A 15644-nucleotide genomic window follows, 5' to 3' on the forward strand; every position below is an offset into this window, starting at 1 on the left:
CACCCTCAGAGAGGGGCAGGTCGGGAGGGATGGTGAACACACGGCAGGGCTGGGAGCTAGGACCTGGTGGGGGGCTGGAGCTGGGTGTGGGGGCGGGGTTAGGCCTGGGGGCAGGGACGGAGATCGGCATGGGGGCGGGGTTGGGCGTGGTGATGGCGATAGGTGAAGGGGGGTAAATGATATATATATAGTAAGGCCTGTATGTTTAATAAAGCTGTGCTATTAAACACATAGTGATGTGTAAATTGCAAGTGTTATAGAATACATACCACTTGCCTGGATAAGTGCAGGTCTGACAATACTTCAGAAGCTTGTGTTCCTTCACTATCGCTGGGCCAAATATTGGAACTTCCTTTCTCATCATCTTCCTTTGGCATATCTCACAGATTAGCTTGACTCTCTTCCACTCTCAAGATGAGTCCATATGTAGCTGTACAGACCAATATGGCTACTGCAGGCTCTGTTACACTTGGCGGCAGGGGTTGGTCGTGGAAAGAGGTGGGTGGGGCGTTGGAGAGGCAGCATGTTCCTTTTGCTGTTTACCCAGGCTTCCATTTTTTTCCCAACAGCAAGTCTCGAGGCGCTCGATGTCTTCCCGAATGCTCTTCCTCCACTTTGGACGGTCTTGGGCCAGTGATTCCCGGGTCTCTGTGGGAATGCTGCACTTCCCCAGCGAGGCCTTGAGGGTATCCCTGAAGCACTTCCTCTGTCCACCTGGGGCTCGCCTGTTATTTCGGAGCTGGGAAAAGAGCACCTGCTTGGGGAATCATTCTAACAACAATGCGGGTGCATCTACATCACAAGAGGGCAGCTCACCACTACCTTCTCCAGGGAGAATAGGGATGATCAACAAATTCCAGCCTTATCTGTGATGTTCACATCTCATACACAATTTTTAAAAATAATTTATATTGAGGAAAATATGACAAAACATTCTTAAAACTGAATTACCTTTTGTATTATTACTGCAGCTAATGTTCCTTGCACTATTTTGCACACAAAAAAACTCATATATGAACATTTTTAGATATTGTTGAGAGCAGAGAAAAATCAATTTAGAATTTTATTACCTCTATCAGAGTACCAAAATATCAAAACCATCTTCTTTGAAGGCCTGACCAAATGCTTTGCTTATGGCAACATTTCACATTACTGTATTTTAATAACGAATCAAGATTAAACTTATATCAAGTAATAATAGGAATAAATAGCATACACTGTGGTGGAAATGCCATTTGTACACTTTGGATATAGCCCATTTTAATTAGCCTTTTCATATTGGCTGTGTAGAATTACTTCCTGAAACAGTATCTGGAACCTTACAGACAATCTAATATTATCTTTTCTGAATGAGATGTCCTCTCTTATTCTGACCCAAATTGTTACGTCAAGGATGATCCTCAAATTGCTCCCTTACTTATTGTAAAGTGCTGCCACTTGGAGCTTGAAATTAATTCTTCAGTGGATTTATTATTTCTTTATTCATTCACAGAGGGATGTAGGCGTCACTGGCTAGGCCAGCATTTATTGCCTACTCCTAATTGCCCAGAGAGTCGTTAAGAGTCAAACATATTGCTGGAGGACTGGAGTCACATGTAGGTCAGACCAGGTAAGGATGGCAGTTTCTTTCCCTAAAAGGCATCAGTGAACCAGATGGGTTTTTTCGACAATGCACTTCTTGTCATCATTAGCTTCCTAATTCTACATACTTATTGAATTCAAATTCCATCATCTACCATGGTAAGATTTGAACCCAGATCTCCCAGAATATTATCAAGGTCTCTGGATTAATAGTCTAGTGATAATAGTCCAAGCCATTCCCCACTATGAGAGAGCAAATGGGTTACCTGACACTGGCAACAGGAAGACTCAGATAAGAATGGCTGGATCTTATTAGATTGTCATGTTATGACTTTGTGACTAGAATATTTTCCAATCAACCTCTTCTGGGATGTTATGACACACTTGGAGCATTGGAGACTGAGGGGTGACCTTATAGAGTTCTATAAAATCAGGAAAGGCATAGTTAAAATAGAGAGCCAAGAACTTTTCCCCATATAGGGGAGTCTAAAACTAGAGGGCATAGGTTTAAGGTGAGAGGCGAGAGATACAAATGGGTCCAGAGAGCCATTTCTTCACTTTGAGGGTGGTGACTATCTGGAATGGGTGGTCAGAAGTCATGGAAGTAAGTACAATATTGTAATTTAAAAAAAATTTAGACAGATCAGTAGATGGGGTAGGTATCAAAGAATCATGGATCAAATGCAGGCAAATGGGATAAGTTTAAATTGTGAAAGCTCGGTGGAATAGGCAGATTGGACCAAAGGACCTGTTTCCAGGCTGTAGACCTCTATGACGCTATGAATTTATGACGTCTGCAGCAGGTGGGACTTTAAACAGGCCCTCCTAGCTCAGAGAAATGTGCACTGCCATTGCCCACAAGGGCTCACTCCCTGATCAGAACAACTAGGAAGTCAATGGGAAGCAGCTGTCAGTCACTAGAAGAAGGTGTGGTCACCAGGAATGGAGGGATTGTTCAGCAAGGCTGATATCCAGACTCTTTTGCAGTCCTCCTCCGCTAGAGGCTCACACTTTCCATGGTCTAAGAGTTGTGGAATCCTTGACTAAGCCCTTCCTGTCAGCTTTGTACATCAGCCTGGATTCTGTCATGGCACTCCTATCTCAAAGTCAGAAAGTTATGGCCTCAAGATCCACTCCAGAGAACTTCAGTGCGTAATCTAGACTGACACATCAACATAGCCCTGAGGCAGCACGTATTGTCAAGTATGTCCTTTTTCAGACTAACCCCTATCAGCTCTATCAGGTAAATACAAAATATCCTATGAAATTATTTTAAAAGAAGACTAGAGGATGTCACCTAATGTCCTAGCACAAGTTTCACTCTGGGACTGAAGTTTAAAAATCAGGAAATTTACTGAGTGAGCACTGTTGGAGTTACTGATGTGATGTTCAAAGGAGACCTTCCCCTCCTCTGGTTACATGCAAAAGAAAGTCTCATGGTATCATTTGGAAAAGAGGGAGGGGTGGAGTTGTGTCCCAGGTATTCAGTTCAATATTTATTCCTCAATCAACATCATTAAATGAAAAATGGACTATCTGGTCATTATTGCTCCTTCTGGGAGTATGATGTCTACAAATTGACCTTTTTTAAATAATTGAGCTCATGGGATGTAGACTGGGACAGCTTTTAAAAGCCATTGCTGGTTACTTTTGACAAGGTGATGGTGAGCTTCTTTCTTGAATCACTGCAGTCCATGTGCTGTAGACCCATAAGCATTTAGGGAGGCATTCCAAATATTGACCCAGCAATGGTGAAGGAATGGTGATATATTTCCAAGTCAAGAGGAACTTGCAATTGGTAGAATTCCCACATATTTCCTGCCATTGCCCTTCTCTACAATAACAATCATGGGTTTAGTAAGTAATGCCCAACCTGCCTTGGTGCATTCTCACATGTCAGCCCAAACCCAGATATTATCCAGCTCTTGCTTCATTCGGACATGGCTGAGTATCTGAGGAGTCACAAATGGTGCTGAACATTGTGATTTCTGCATTCTTTACATTTCAACAGTGTACAATGTACTTCGTGGGCTATAAAGTGCTTTGAGATGTCCAGGTATGATCTTCCTGGCCTTAGCCCTTGTTGAAACATTTACCAGTATATATATCTTGATCTACCTTAAAATTATTCAGTAATGTTTACTTGTCATCTTTATATTTTTCATTCATTCATGGGATTTAGATGTTGCTGACTAAGACAGGATTCATGACCCAGACCTAATTCCTGTGGAGAAGGTGATGGTGAGCTATCTTTTGAACTGCTGCAACCCTCATGGTATGGGGTCATCCATAATTAAAAAGAGAACTCCAAAACTTTGACCCAGTGATAGTGAAGGATGCAATATAGTTCCAAGTCAGGATTGTGTGTGTGATCTAGAAGGGAAACATGCAGATCTTAAGTTCACATACATCTCTACTTTTGTCCTTCTACACAGTCAAGGTTATGGATGTGGAAAGGTCAATCAGAGCACCTTTGGTGAATTACTGCAGTGCATCTTGAAGATAGTACAGTGCATATTGGTGCCATGGTGTCCCAGTGGTGAAGTAACTAGTGTTGATGGTGGTGGATGAGGTACTATGTAGTTAGATTACTTCATCATAGATCTTAACAAGTTTCTTGGGTGCTGTGAGAGTTTCACTCATATGGGTAAGTGAAGAATATTCCATCACGTTCCAAATGCATGCCTTGTAGTTGGTAGACAGGTACTGGGGAGACAGCAGGTGAGTTACTCCCCACAGAATTCCTCACCTTTGACCTGTTTTTATAGCCACATCATTTATGTAGCTGGTCCACTTCAATTTCTGGTCAACGGTAATCCACAGGATGGTTATGGTGGTGGACTCGGGGATGGTAAGGCCATTAAACATCAAAAGTGAAATTTTGTATTGTTAGGGATGGTCATTGTCTGGCTTGAATGCTCAGTTGTCAGCTTAGCCTGGATGTTGTCCAGGTTTTGCTGTATATGAACACAGGCTGCTTAGTATCTGATAAATCTCAATCTGTTGTATGTTAATTAGCGAACATCCCCATTTCTGTCCTCATAATAGAGGGGAGATCATTGATGAAGCAGTTGAAGATAGTTGAGCCTAGGCAATGGCCATAGGGAACACCAGTAGCGATGTCTTGGAGTGAGTATGACTGGTCTCCAACTAACACAACATCTTCCTTTTTGCCAGATATGACTCCAACCATTGAAGAGTTTTCTACCTGATTCCAGTTTTGGTAGGGCTTCACGATTTCATACTCATTCAAATGTCGCCTTAATGTCAACAGCATTGAAAGTTGGCTGCTGGTGCCAGGAAAGGTAGGGCAATGGAATGAGGGAGGGATTGGCCTCATTGTTAGACATTCAGTGACTGATGGGGGGACGTGACACAGGGTGGGTTGAGACCTGCTAAATATCACTGCCATGTCCTGGCCGCCAAGCTTCCCCACCCACTCCCCAATTCTTGACATCTGCAGATGACCCCAGTACATCATCTGCCAACACTATACACTCCCAAGGCTTAGGATCACCAAGAAAACACTTAAATCACCAGGCCTTTCCAAAATGAGGTGACGTGGGGCTCTCATTTACTTGTCAGTGATAGGCAAGGCACCCCTCATTTCCATTAAGTCCAGAGCCTGCACCCAAAACATGCCCTGCTCATAGAGATGTGCGGCCCAGAAAAAGATCCTTCAGTCCAACCTGTCCATGATGAGCAGTTATCCTAAATTAATCTAGTCCCATTTTACAGCATCTAGCCTGTATCCCTCGAAACCCTTCCTATTCATATACCCATCCAGATGACTTTTAAACATTGAAATCGTCCCAGCCTCCACCATTTCCTCTGGCAGCTCATTCCATGCTTGCTACATCCTCTGCATGAAAAAGCTGCCCTTTGGTCTCTTTTATATCTTTCCTCTCTTACCTTTTTAAATTTTTCCCCTCTCACCCAAAAAACTATCCCCTCCAGATTTGCACTCCTCTATCCTGAGAAAAAGACCTTGACTATTCATCCTAGCCATGTTCCTCATGATTTTATAGACCTCTATAAGGTCTCTTTTCTTTCTGTATCTTCAGTAGTTAATGCTATTGTATTTCATTTTTCCTGTTGGTACAAGAGGGAAGCTTTAAGCTTGAGCATTAACTGGGACAAATTTTTACTTTGCATCTTGAACACAATGGAGATAATTATCATAAGAGATGTAGATCAGGCAGCCAGTTCAGGACCATTGTTCCACACTATTGAATAAAGTCAAAGTCTACCCCGACAAACAAAGTTTGTGTGCTTCTGTACATATATACACACTTGAATGAAATTCAGAAAACCCAATTCCTAGCTAGCCAGTTATTCAGTATTTCTGTAACAGCATATATTTTTCATTTAAGAGATTTTAAAGTCAAAATCCCCAGATTGCTGGTTTCATGGGCAAAAGAAAATCCTTTTTTTTGTTCAAGGTCAATTCTGAATTCTAATTTTAATTTGTTGCAGATGAAAAATCATTTGCATGTTAACGTGCTTTGCTTTAAAAGAGCTTCTCCTCTTTTCCAACAATGTACATGATGTTTGAAAAGTAATTTTAAGAACTCGGAGAATTCAGAATGCCATTGGCCTCTGCGAGCTAATCTTTAGAGGTCACTATTTTGAACTTTATGTGTGAAGAATGTAAAGCTTTTAGAATTAAGTATTATTTCGATTTACTTGGACTTATTCTCTGAACCAAATCTGAGATAATCCTCAAAAATCCTAGTTTACTGTAGGCGGAAAATGAAAAAAAAAGGACTGTTTCATATGACAGTGCCTTTGGAGTAACTAGGAGATTAAGTAAAATTCAGCAATAAAAATAACAGACTTCTTGCTGCTCTGTTAAAAAAAAAGCAATTAAGTAGTTGGCTCTTGCGCAAACATCATGACTTCCTTAGGAATGTTGCCAGCATGAGTCTCAGGACCAAATTAAAGTTGGAAACTGGGAATAGATTGTCTTAATATATTCACAGGGACTAAATGCCAATTCCTTCCCCCTTCCTTTTTTACAGAATCCCTGCAATGTGACAGCAAGCCATTCAGCCCATCAGATCCATACCAACCCTCTGACCAGCATCTCACACCGCTCTCCTATAGCCCCTGTAATCTTCATGGCTAACCCATCTACTCTCCATATCCCTGGACACTATGGGTAATTTATCATGGCAAATCCACCTAACCTGCACATTTTTGGGAGGAAACTGGAGGAAACCCACACAAATAGGGGGCGAATGTGCAAACTCCACACAGACAGACACCCAAGGGTGGAACTGAACCCAGATCCCTGGCACTGTGAGGCAGCATGCCACCCCACAGCACACAGCATGGTACACCAGATTCAGAATCAAAAACAGAAATTGCTGGAAAAGCTCAGCATCCCAGATTTAGCACAATCTGCAACTGTCTCTAGTGCTAGATCTTTCATATAGACTGGAACATCTGGCTCATATAGTGGCTCGCCATTTGGGACAGGCTCACTCTTTGAATCAACCATAGAAAGCAAAAGGCAGGTGCTGGTAACCAGAAACGAAGACCAAAAAAAAATTCAACAAGTCAGGTAGCAGCTACAGAGAAGGTTAACACTACAGAGCCTTCACTGGTAAAAATTAGAGATGGAACTGATTTTGATCAATTACATAAGCAAGAAATGGTGGGACAAGTGGAAAGAACAAATGGGAAGATCTGCGATGGGTTGATTAACGGAATGACGAAAGGGATAATGGTATAAGACAAAAGAGAGTAGCAATTGGACAAGTGACAAAATCTGAGCCTTGCAATACTATCTCTAATAATAGAGGCAGTGAACATGATCTGAAGAGTTCATGTCGCAATGGAATTGGAAAGAGTGCTTTAATGATTGTCCCCATTAGCTGACACAAATGTCTAACTTTCCAATTAAACCACCAAGGTTTTCAATTTGCCACACAGACTGTTGTTCAAGACAAAGGTAATGCACACCAGGTTTCATCACTGACAGGACAAACTTATTCTTTAACAAATGTCAAAACTAAAGGGATTACTAATTTACTACTGTACAACTTAGGTTTTACCTGTTTCAAAACCCCACTACCAGCTTCTCAGGGTTAACTAAGGCAGTAAACGTCATGCAAACCAGTACCACCCTCATCCCTTGGAGTGAATGTAAAACATTCCCCAGGGAATTAAACAACATAATGATGCTTCAGGTCTGTGATATTGAGAATTGTATCCCACTCATTCTCTTCCATCACAATGTGGAGTGTGTTAGGCAATTGACTGCTGCTTCCTGTAGTGAAGAAGTCTTTAGTACTTTTGTGAAAACCAGAGGGACTCTTTTATTCCCTCCAGCCATTTTACCAGGATCTGGCAGACATGCCTTTAGCAACTGCTGCTTAGTCTGCTCAATTGGAATATTACATTGATGGACATCTATTTGATATCACTTCAGCAGGATTGTCCCTTACAATTGGATTGGATTCCTTGTTACATTCTCAGTATTTTCATGTCTAAGAGGCTCACTCCAAATGTATCAGTTACATGAAAATGGGATCCTTTTTTAAGGTAATGGCAGTCAAAGCTTGCATCCAGATTCCCTCTACATAGTACCTTAAAACTAGCCATATTGTTGGGACACAGAAGCAGAATGAAATCATTCTTATGACATTTTGAGGATAAACGAAACTGGTACATATTTACTACACATGCTGAATCAGATGAAATATGATCAACAACAAAACATACGATAATAATTATGTTGAGTTAAGACTTGGTTTGAATATTATTGTAAAATATTTGTGGAATTAATTTAATGTATTACCGTATATACATGTCTAAAAGACAAATGTTTTAGACTAATTATTTTAGGTCGAAGATAATTTGGTCAACTTTTACACAAGTGTTTATGGTAATTATAAGCAGACTTTCAGTGCATGAAGTCAATTTAATTGCTTGCCTATAATTTTGTGTGACCCAATTTTCATTATTCTTTGATTTATGTCTACATGCCAAACAATACTGAGGTGTGTATTTTTAATTTCGGATGAGCTGCTTTCTCCCCTTGTCCTGGACTTCAAGGGCTGCTACGTGGAAAAGTTTGCCTTATCAGTGAACACTCACACCAGACACAAGCATACCCAGAGAATCACAAGAAAGTAGAAAATCCCTCATCATTTTAATCACCAGAGAAAGTAGAGAGGACCATAAATATAAACTTGTTCAATTTTTGATAGAACAAGTGCGAACCATCATCTTTTCAAGACAGTAAGCCAGCTAAAACCATCAAACACTACTGTGTTTAACTACTATATGAGAACTTTACAACACTGTGTTTCTTATTTTGAAGCATCAGGTACACCTTCTCTGATGTGAAAGACTGTCGCAACACTCAAATTTTTGTAAAAAAAATCTGAAAGAACTGCGTATGCTGTAAATTAGAAACAGAAACAAAATCTGCTGGGAAAGCTCAGCTCCAACATCTGTGGAGTGGTATCAGAGTTAACGTTTCGGGTCCAGTGACCCTTCCTCAGAACTGTTTTTGTTTCTGAGTCAAAAAGTGTGGCGCTGGAAAAGCACAGGAGGTCAGGCAGCAACCGAGGAGTAGGACAATTGACATTCCTGATGAAGGGCTTGTGGCCAAAACATTGATTCTCCCTGCTCCTCGGATGCTTCCTGACCTGCTGTGCTTTTCCAGCCATTTTTTTAACTCCGATCTCCAGCACCTGCAGTCCTCAGTTTCACCTGTTTTTGTTTCTGGTAAATTTCTGGTATTTATTTTAAAGAAGGTGATTGCAGAACCTGTTTTACCATTCATTATTAAATTTCAATGGAATATTCACTGGAATAGCAACAGAGGCAGTACAGGCCTGCATACATTGTCACTCGGTTTTCAGAGTGGACAGTGAGTACTGGCAGTGAGTAACAAGTCATGGGAGCAATATCCAGCTCTATACTCATTTAGCACTTTTGCAACAGCAAGTGGGAGCACAGCCATCAACTAACTTAGTAGAGACCAAGGGAACTTAGGACATCTGCTCCACATTGTTCAGTTACCAATTGCACAAACATGCTGAGCCATTGAAGAAGCTTTCCCATTTAATCCTACTTGTGATCTATGCAAGTGCAGAGACACAGCAGCAGACAACCTGCTCTGAAAGCATGTATATATTACTTGACCATCCATGGCTGACATAGACAGATTATTTTTTTCAGTAAACTAGTGCCATGCACATAATTAATACATGCATCTTATGTTCAACATGGAGAAAATAAGCCAGGTAATAAACACATCCATGCGTAAAATAGTTTGTGATATATCTGTGATGCTGGTTCTCTGCATTGTGTTTTTCTAATGATGAAAACACAACAGGCTAAGCGACAGTCCCTGCATGACTGCCTTCGTGATAAGACGACTGTCTCTGTTCAGACCCAAGGAAGGAAGTCCCTGAGTACAGCGACTGCCAGTTCTCCAACCTAGTCACATCACAAAGTGTGGGGGAGTGGGCAGCTCCCGGATTCTGTGAGAATCAATTATAGGAAGTGAAAAGGCACTGCGTTTCTTCCTGTTAGCTTCGTGGGAAATTGTATCAATTGCAAAGAGCTCAGGCAACAAAGACATCATATATTACAACAAACAGGAAAAATTCATTAGATGGAAAACAACTCTCGAAAATAATCAAACATCGATTGAATTATTTGGATGAGAATATAGCAGGCATTTCATTTCTGACCTCCATAGATTATACAGCAGCATCAATGATCTGTATGGCACACTAATTAACCAAATCCAATCATTATTGTTCACTTATAAAAACTTAAACATCTATTGTTTAAGAGTTTAAAATGAGTATATTTTAACCAAAATGCCTGTATTAGGAGATCATAAAGTACACAGCATAAAACAGAGCAGTCCAACTCACTGGTCAATGCCAATGCATATGCTCTGTTTAAGCCTTCATCCAACCCTCCTCATCCAATCTTAGCAGCATTTTTGTTTCTCTCATCAAACTAATCAAACAATTAGAAAATGAGCCAAAATCACAAATACATAAAAAATCTCCATTTGGTGAGCTGGGCAATCAACCCATTCAGGTAAAAACAATGACTGCAGATGCTGGAAACCAGATTCTGGATCAGTGGTGCTGGAAGAGCACAGCAATTCAGGCAGCATCCGAGGACAGGCCCATTCACTTAAACAATGCATGAAAATATAAATATAAATGGGCTTTGACGCTTGAAAATAATAATGCCCTGTGACTGCTTTTGCTGCCTCAAAGCTGCTTTTGCACTAATAGCAATCCCACCATTGCACTAATATCAAATGTAAAATTTGCCTTGATGCGTCTTTAAGAATACCTCCTTGATTTCAGTTTAGCTAAAGTGAACTAGACAGTGCAACTGCAGCCATTTCTGAATACAGGGGTAACAGCACAAGTGCCCAAAAGATGGCAGTATAACACAGGTATCATTGTTCCAGTCCTCATCTGTACACAAGAGGGTGTCCTCTTCATCAGTTTGCTACATGATGACCACATCTTGAGTGAAGCCAAAATCAACTGTAGACCTTTGTGAAACATAAATAATGAAAAATAAATTACAACCTCATTCTGACTGCATTTCTTTAGCTGTGCCATTTTGCCCTACAAACCCAAATACTTGCTACTCTACTCCATTCCGTTTAATTAACACTCTTACTGTGTCTGTGATACTGTCAATCAACACTCCATGGCAATTTGATTTTTTTTTAGAGACCCAATTACAGAGAAAAGACCTGCAACATTTGTTAAATCTACGTGACATTTAAACCTAGATTTGTATTTTGCTCTGACCAACAATGACTTTGTTTAAAACGGTGTCAATCAATCTAAAACACAGGTTTGAATTCCCTAGAAGATCTGTCATAAACGTTTAAAATAAAGTTCATAAACTTGCAGCATTTGCTTTTAAAGGTCTCCAGAGGGTGATCGTAATGGTGACCAATTGTACCACTGTTTGTACAGTCAACAGGGATTAAAATGCCAAGAGAAAACTGGTTGGATGACTATCAGGCGACAGAGGAGGGGCTGTGTTAATTGTCTGCATGGCTGACTTGGCTTTATGGAAACCAAGAAAAAGAATACAGCACCTTTAACCTAATTGCTTTTGATTTTTACTTATTAGTGCACCAGTTGTATTCAGATTACAATCTGGTATTTAGTTGGTGAATGAATGGGTTTCAAGAGAGCTTACAATATAAAGGTAGAAATGCATCTAAATTTCAGCATCGGGTAACATAGATACGTCTGTGTGGGCAACACAAAGTACAGGCAGAAAGAATCATGAAAACAGGAGACAACAGTTAAGTCTTCAGGGAAAAGGCCAAGTTTATGATTAAGAAAGTAGTTAAATCCTTGCTGATCACTGGCAGAATGTGGACTATTTTCAATGAGAGGGATTTCAGTTCTTTCACTGCATCAGTGATTGCCCCAACAGATTTGCATTTAAATGGCTCAGTGGTTAGCACTGCTGCCTCCCAGCACCAGGGCCTGGGTTCGATTCCAGCCTCAGGTGACTGTCTGTGTGGAGTTTACACATTCTCCCCGTGTCTGTGTGGGTTTCCTCCGGGTGCTCCAGTTTCCTCTCACAATCCAAAGATGTGCAGGTCAGGTGAATTGGCCACGCTAAATTGCCCGGAGTGTTAGGTGCATTAGTCAGAGGGAAATGGGTCTGGGTGGGTCGGTGTGGAATTGTTGGGCTGAAGGGCCTGTTTTCACACTGTAGGGAATCTAATCTAAAATATTCAGGTTTCAGCATGATCTTTTATATTGTTGATGTTTCCTCCAGTTGTTTGTCTTCCCAGAGGGAGGAGATTTTTGCTAAGTGCTACCCTCGTCACTCTGATCTACTTTTTGTCTGTTTTTCTCCCCCGATATGACTAAACCTGTGACCCAGAAGGATATAGTGTTGTGCTGTTTGACATACAGCACGACTTGAACAAGTGCTCTTCCAACACCCGCACGCTCTCCCCCCATCAGAAACACAAAATGAGTTCTTAATCTTAGCTGGACAATTGTGGGAAGCACTAACAGGAAGGGAGGAGGAGTCAATCTGGACCATTCCCAGAGATCTCCCAGAACTGGTAATAAAGAATTACATATATGTCATTCCAAACAGTGAATGATGCATGTGGAGACACAGGGCTATAAAAAGAATTAAAATTTGATGAAACCTATTATTAACTGCTTAATAACATTGAGTTTTAACTTCAAACATTGGGGGTGACTTGGGGTCATGACGAAGATGTAAATGTTAATGTTTATAGATTAAAAACAGAGAGGTCTTGAATCAAAGAGTTAAAAATTCAGATGTAAAGAAGAAGCAGATTGGACTCAAAGGATTTGAACTATAGGGAGAGCTGAATAGGCTGGGGCTGTTTTTCCTGTCAGAGGCTGAGGGGCAACCTTATAGAGGTTTATAAAATCATGAGGGGAATGGATAGGATAAATGGAGAAGGTCTTTTCCTTCGGGTGGGGGAGTCCAGAACTAGAGGGCATAGGTTTAGAGTGACACGGGAAAGATATAAAAGAGACTGAATGGGTAACCTTTATCATGCAGTGGGTGGTCCACGTATGGAATGACCTGCCAGCGTAAGTGGTGAAGGCTGGTATAAACACAGCATTTAAAAGGCATCTGGATGAGTACATGAATAGGAAGGGTTTAGAGGGTTATGGGCCAAGTGCTGGCAAATGGGACTAGATTAGGTTAGAATATCTCATTGGCATGGATGAGTTGGACCGAAGGGTCTGTTTCCGTACTGTATATCTCCATGACTCTGACTCTGTGGTACCTCTGTTTCTTTCTCCACTGATGCCATTGGGCTCCTCCCAGCATTTTCTGTTTTTATTTCAGTTTCCAAATGAAATTTCCCTTTAATCTGTTGGATATTTAACCAAAACAGCCACCATCCCAACCAACAGCCAATCCCATAGTCACCATTAAGTCTCCCCACAGCACATACAGGATGGATATCTCGGCGAGAGACCCGATTTAGATCCTGGTGCATGAGGTGTTTGAACAATAGGTGGGAGGGCACTTGAACAAAGTGGGACTCTGAAAGGAACAGAAAGCATTGGATAAATCGGAGGCTGAGCTAATGTAAGATTTTCTGATGAAGATCACATTCCCAATACTAATTATGCTTTACTAAAATTGCCCTAAAGGGCATTCTGAAGTATGAACACTTACACCTCTACCAGACCTGAACTCGACAATTACAGTTATAGAGATATAGCGATCTACAGCACAGAAAGAAAAGGGTCCTTCAGTACATTATGTCTGCACAGGTGAAAGAAAAGCACCTTTACAATTCAAAGAGACTGTATCCTGCCAGTTCTCACAATATCACTCACAGCATCCACTGTCATATTGTAGGTTAACTGCCAAATAATCAGTTGCTTGTCCAGAAGTGATAACTCCATGAGGTATTTATTTAAAACTGTAATACACATTAGAAGTTACGAAGCAGACATTATCGAGTAAAATAGCTGATTTCTGAGACGGCAACTTGCAAAACCAAAGCAGATTAACAGCCAGGCAGTCAACACTGTGTACAGATGAAGCACATGGAGTCCCGAAAGGCAAGCTGTCTTAAAGGAAGTTCCACATAAAATATGGATTTCTGCTCTGTTCATTCTGCTCTCAAAGTTTCTGTCTTCATTTCCTGTCTATACTCTAGTGCCTAATCAGACTCCTCTATATTTAACCCACAATAGAATAAACTCATATTTGTTTGCCTTCACTTTAGAAAGTGATTAAGATTGTGATAGATTTTTTCTTCTGTAATTTGTTTTGACTCAATTATCATATGCAGAAGAATCTCTTGTAATATCTGCATTGGTAACTAAGAAGGATGAGAACAAAAATCTTGGAAAATATGAACCGCATAGTTTTCCATTACTCAACCTAGTAGTTAAATCCTTGCTGATCGCTGGCAGAAGGGGGACTATTTTCAATGAGAAGGATTTCAGTTCTTTCACTGCACCAGTGATAGTTCCTATGGATTGGCATTCAAATGGCAAAGTCTGCTATTCAAAAGATGTAGCAATGTAAGGAATAAGCAGTGACTTACACACAGAGTCAAAAATCCAATTTCAAGATAGCCAAGAATTTCCACCATCCAAACTGACAATTACATAATCTCTTGCAAACTGCAGTGTGCAGTCTTCCAATGTTTTGAAAAAGCTCGCGAGGAATAAAAATAATTTGGTGTTGCGGGTGACCCATTAAAAATGAGGTACATCACTCCCCCCACCCCAGCTTTTTGCATAGCCACAGCCCAGATGAAGGTGTCAGGCTGGTCACCTTAATCCAGTCTTCATCACTGAAGTAAAACCTGGCAGAGAGATTGATGGTCAAAGGAGGGTGTCTGCATACCTCGACACGGTCCTGTCCCCCTTAGTCCAAGAACTCCCCACCTACGTTCGGGACACCACCCACGCCCTCCACCTCCTCCATGATTTTTGCTTCCCCGGCCCCCAACGCCTTATCTTCACCATGGACATCCAGTCCTTATACACCTCCATCCCCCACCACAAAGGCCTCAAAGCCCTCTGCTTCTTCCTTTCCTGCCGAACCAACCAATACCCTTCCACTGACACCCTCCTTCGACTGACTGAACTGGTCCTCACCCTGAACAACTTCTCTTTCCAATCCTCCCACTTCCTCCAAACCAAAGGAGTAGCCATGGACCCCAGCTATGCCTGCCTCTTCGTAAGATATGTGGATCAGTCCATCTTTCGCAACTACACTGGCCCCACCCCCCACCTTTTCCTCCGCTACATCGATGACTGTATCGGCGCCGCCGCGTGCTCCCACGAGGAGGTTGAACAGTTCACCCACTTCACCAACACCTTCCACCCCGACCTCAAATTCACCTGGACAGTCCCAGATTCCTCCCTCCCCTTCCTCGACCTATCTATTTCTACCTCAGGCGACCGAATCAACACGGACATCTACTACAAACCAACCGACTCCCACAGCTACCTGGACTACACCTCCTCCCACCCTGCCCCCTGTAAAAACGCCATCCCATTCTCCCAAAT

Source organism: Chiloscyllium plagiosum, chromosome 6, assembly GCF_004010195.1.
Source record: "Chiloscyllium plagiosum isolate BGI_BamShark_2017 chromosome 6, ASM401019v2, whole genome shotgun sequence".
NCBI lineage: Eukaryota > Metazoa > Chordata > Chondrichthyes > Orectolobiformes > Hemiscylliidae > Chiloscyllium > Chiloscyllium plagiosum.